We start from the raw sequence: 5,680 nt of genomic DNA, 5'->3' as shown, positions 1-5,680 counted from the left end.
CCTTCCCAAACCTTCCCTTCCCTTCTTCCCACTTTCCCAAACCTTCCAAAACCTTCCCTTCCCAACAAAGTACCACAAAGATGACTGAGAACTTGAAGTATTTGTCATGTGAAAAGAAGCTAAGAGAGTTAGGACTTCTTATCTAGAAGAATAGAAGGCTAAAAGGGAATGTCATCAGTTTGCATAAATACCTGACTGGAGGGAATAAACAGAGCTAGACTCCTCTGTGTAATTCCCAGTGGCAGGACAAGAGGATAGGAGCACAAAAATTATGTCTGTATATGAGATACAGCACAAAAGGGAAACATTTCATTGGGTCCTGAATATATTTTTTACCAAGAGGTAAAAAATATATTTAAACAGCTGAAGCTGTTTAAAAAGCTGAAGCTCCTCTCTGTCCCAGAAAAATCAAGTAACCAATTTCATAATAAAAAAATATTTTTGGAAGGTGTACCTTTCCAAACCTTTACTGTAAATTTGTCAAGCAATACAGTCTTATTTTTCCCTTCACTCAATACCCAGGCTCATTATTGCCAACAAGCAAAATGCACTACAGAGTTTCATGCACCAAGGTATCAAATTCTGGCCACTAGGCACAGGATACCACAACAACTGACAGTGGTTTGATATGCTTTTCTGAGTAGCTATTGCTGTAACTGTTTGATGTCTAAGTAACAGGTCAGAAGACCTGTCTGTAAAATACAAACACTGCATTTGACTAGAGAAAGTCTTTTATTCATTCTAAGGTCATGGCTGAACAGTGGCTTTAGGAGGAAAATGTTAGGAGAAATGGCACAATAAAACACGTGTAACTGACAGCTTCTAAAGGGGGAGGAAAGGTTGTAATTAGAATTAAACATAGACCTTGCATTAGAAGATTATCACCTCGTGGCTTTGGAGAAATTTCTATTGAAAGAAAAAGCTACTATTAAAATTATTTTTTGTACGTGTTGGTGTGTTAAACTGTATTTCATTTTCTTTCACTCTTCTGACCTGTGCTAAGAGAAATTGCAGAGATATGTTTTAGGTCTCTCTTGTAGTTTTCAAGTTATCACCTTTGAACCTGTCCTTCCTCTGACACAAACTCCAGGAGTCAATTTATACAAAACTTCTGATAGGAAGACCTCTAAGCACAATTTGAGGACAATCCCTATTCAAACAACAGCTGAGAAAATACAGATTCCCTAAGTCCTCCAGTTTAGAGAACAGCTTGAAAAAGCAAATATGAATGAAACTTGGCACAGGAAAGCATTTTGGCTTAAACAGGCCAATGAAGGTCTGCTATGCAGCCAGAATGGAAGCTGTACTTAGCTAACGGGAGTAGTAAAGAACTTAGTACTGTGTACATTCATTTTCAGTTTGTCTTAACAATCCAAATTCATAGGTAATTTTTTCCCTTCATTTCTTGAAAACATAAAGAGAAACAGTGCAATGTGAATAAAATTAATCCATAGTCAATTGAAATCAATCATAATGTAAAGAGATAATATGTGGAATGGGCTTCATAATAAATAAAAGATGTCTTATTTGAAAATTAATATTTTAGATGTATTTATATATCTACAAAGCTGATTGAAAAGATCAAAACCAACAACTTAAAAAAGATGAAGACCCAGAACTCCTGTGCAGCTCCACAAGACTAGCTGAAGCTGAGTACCAATCACAGCTATGAGAGAAAACTAGAGTCTTAGAAATTTTGTATTGCAAGAACATCTCTCAGGCATAATTGCATCTCCATTTTTGGCCAGTAGTTGTCCAGGTGTCAAAGCTATCACCAGATCATTAAGAAACTCTGTTGACACTGTTGGCAAGAACAAGAGGGGTAAGATGTCTTCAGTATTTCATGCAGACCACACTGGCACAGTGTCAGTACTGTGTTCTCAATGAAATTGTTTAGCTGAAAACAAGTATCTAAACATATTTAAATCACCTGTTAATGAACAGGTGGGTATTTTTATGCACAAATGGTGTGTAAACGCACAGCTGCATCAAATGAAATCTACAGCCATGCCCATTAATATTGCCTGATTTAAGTGAAAAAAAAAAAACAAGTCACAGAGAAACAGGAGAAATCCGTGGGAAGATAAAGATTTGCAAATTCCACTTGAAGCTTGTGATTGCAGGGGAAACTGTTATAGCATTTCTTAAGACAAAGTTACATGCACTTCACGTGTGACTGGTCATCTCCTTCAACTTGAGAAAAGGAAAAAGGTGACGTGTTGAAAAATCTCCCCCTTACTAGTATTATGATTGTGAAGTAAATTCCTTTGTACCCAAACCAATGCTTTTTTTCTTGTCCTTGAAAATAACCTTGGTGAGGATAGGCCCTCAAAGAAGGACTCAAACTTTTTGTCATACATCCATTGGAACACTGCCTTGTGCAAAAATGTTATGCGTTGGTTTTGTTTATTAGGATGTTTATTGTCATCCATGTTTAAAATATTTCCTTTGTCAGTGATGTTTTCTTAAAATCTTGAATTTGATTTCAAGCATATGTAGTGTGATAAGTCCAGCCACTGACTTTAACATACAAGAAAAAAATGATGAAAACTGTTTGACTTTGCTCTTTATTTTATAAAAAAAAAAATTTTCTTAAGATCAAAATATATACCATCCTTGATGTATTTTAATACTTTGCTTTGAGTTGTCCTTTTCCAGGATTATATTTCTAGTTTGCTATTAAAGTTCTCTAGAAAGGAAGTCCACCTTTAGTTTTACACTTGCTTATGCAGGTGGAGGATGGAGTACTTAAGCTCCACTCTTCGACATCTCCTCTGCTTTTCTTTATCCTCTACATAATGCCTATTAAATGCTCATTCCAAAGTGTGAAGCCTTAACATTAATGCCTGACCATAAGGCTCCACTGAACTAGATAATATGAATTATTATAGAAGTAATAATTCCTAAGATAGAGGTGTCTGTGTATGTCAATACACCATTCCAGTGTACCAGTGATTTGGGTGAGTTAGTAAGTGATATGAGCAGCTAAGAGGTGGCCTTGTTAGAAAGGGGAAATTACTGAACAAAAGAAAATGTCTCCTGAAAAATTCTTAATGGGAAAATCTTTGCCAGTCTGGGAACTGTTAGCTGGGGAACTAAGCCTAGGAATGAAAAAAATCTTTGAAAAGTGCAGCTGACACCCTTGATATATAGCTGGGGTTCCTAGAAAATAGAGGCATCCTGATATACTGCAGATATGCACAAAAAACAAAGAGACTGTAGCAGCAACTTACCATCTCAGAAGGTAGATATAGTTTGACCTAAAAACTTATCTGGAAAAAATAGAAATCATAACTATCCATTGGCTGTTATAGGTGAAAAAATAAAACTAAACACCATTTATTGACTGGTTGAAGTGATTGTGTCATCTTATGCCTCTATGATATGAAAAGGACTCGATTTTTATGCAAAATGAAGCCTTTCTCTCTGAGAACTTTCCATGCTGCCCATAACTGTCCTTACATAAAAAGGCTGAACTTCACATAAACTTTCTGTGAGATTAGGGACTGTCACTGGAGATGCCTGACTGATTCTAGACTCAGCAGCATGGAACATGGTTTGTTCATTTTGTCCTTCCACCTTTGGGATAGGTGGGCCCCTCTTTTGAATTGGTTTGTCTTCTCCTCTGGGATGGATACGTCTCTTCTGAAATCTGCCTAATATGCTTGATACAGGTACTGTATATCCATGTAAGCAATCTATCATAAGTATATCTACTGTTCTAATTGTTGATAAATTGCTTCACTAAGTAAGTTCCTAGTAACCTGTTGTACTATGGACCTATCTGGTTGTTGCTGTTATTGGTTGTTGCTATATGATTGATCACTGCCATACTACTTATTGATACTATGATATTGTTTGCTGAAAGTAATTTGTGATAACATGTATATATATAAAACTCGTGTATATACATATTATTAATATATATATATTATTAATCATAGGTATATGTGGTAGTCAGAATATTTATGGTAGTATACTTGCTAGTGGAGATTTTTTTGCAGTATTTGTAACAATATGCCATAATATAGAGAAATTTAGTGGATAAAAGCCTCCATGTCCTTGTGTATTAGAAAATCCAACAATATGTTAACACTATAGCTAGTAAAATATTTTCAATGTTTCCTTTATTTTTAAAACCAGTTTTTGTCAGAAAGAATATTAAATCAGTACTTTGCCTTTTCTTTGCCTCTGTAAAAAAGCTTAAGTTTCTACTTGAAAGTAGTTTAAAGAGAATAATATTCAAAATTTCATTTTTTAAGAAATAGTTTCAGAATTCCCTAAGGAATTTTAATTTCTCATCTCATTACTACTAAATTTTTGTTTTAACCTTTGTTTCTTTTTCCCTCTATCTCACTATATATGTACAAGAGCAATGAGTGTGAGAAGACTAGATTGAGAGAGTTATGATAAGTCATAAAAATAATGTGGAAAAGATCAACATAACTTCCCTTTTCTAATGGACTAGGTGAAAAATGGATGAGAAGTATTTTGGGATCATCTTTATCTACTGATGCCTCCCAAAAGGTCTGTTAGAAAAGAACTGCTGTTACTATTGACTTGTTCTGATTCTTCTACAGGGAAAAAACTATATATATTTTGATTTTCTAACTTTTTTAACATGAGTTTAGCTACAATTTTCCAGGCTTTTAATGTTGCTTCAACAAGATGTGTTTCCTAGTAAATCCAGGTCATTGTTCTTTTGTGTCACTTTTATTAATTTTTTTAGCATTACCTTTGAAAATCATAGGTACGTTCCTTGTGTCTGTGTTTCTGTGTGTGTAAGTTGTTTACAACATGCTCATCTGAAGAAGATTTTATAGTGGAGTTCCAAACACTTTAAAATAGAGGTTTATAATGGAAAAACTGATAGACCTTTAACTAGATCCACACTACCACTCACCACTTTTTAAAGTAGAAGTAATAGCAATCTACAGACTGTGTCTCAAACAATACCATAAAAATTGAAATACCATGAAATGAATTTTTGTTTATTTACTTTATAGTGTTACAGCAATGATTTGTGAGTTGAATCTGTTTTCCACAAGTTTTAGCAGCTCAAAGATTAACTCTAGTATAGCTTCATCTGTTTATGCATATTAGTAGATCTGGTTTTCCTGTATCAATATATTTACATGTTATGCACCTGTATGTTAAAGTCTGCTTTTCAGATTTAGCTCCTAAAATAACAGTCATGTTATTAAACACAATCAAAGCATTCAGATGTTTTCTTTACAGAAGAATCCCAGAGGTTTAAATCAGATGAGAGTAAAACTATGTGTGTCTCTTAGGTGTTTACTGTATTGAAAAGTTTTGTGGCTAAATTTAGAGCTAGAGGTGAAAATAAAGCACAGTAATGATTTCTATTACCTAAATTTCTGTCTACCCAGCTACTACCAGGTGAAGATATGTTAGGTCACTGTTCTTCAAGGGTCCAACAATGCAGGTGCAGCTGGATTGGAAAGATGACAGTAGCACAGGACTCCTCTCCCTGCATCCAATCTGATCTGGAGATGGCTTCGAAGGGGAAGCTCTGAGAACTTGCTCAAATTATCAGTTTCCCTGTCTATTTATATGTCACTACTAAAATATTCTCATATATACCACAACCATGGCATAATGCCTACTGTAGCTACTCCGCAGTAGGAATTTATTGATACGATTTGTTTACATATAAACT

Source organism: Lepidothrix coronata, unplaced genomic scaffold (genome assembly GCF_001604755.1).
Source record: "Lepidothrix coronata isolate B3197 unplaced genomic scaffold, Lepidothrix_coronata-1.0 Scaffold75, whole genome shotgun sequence".
NCBI lineage: Eukaryota > Metazoa > Chordata > Aves > Passeriformes > Pipridae > Lepidothrix > Lepidothrix coronata.
Note: the sequence above shows the minus strand (reverse complement) of the source record.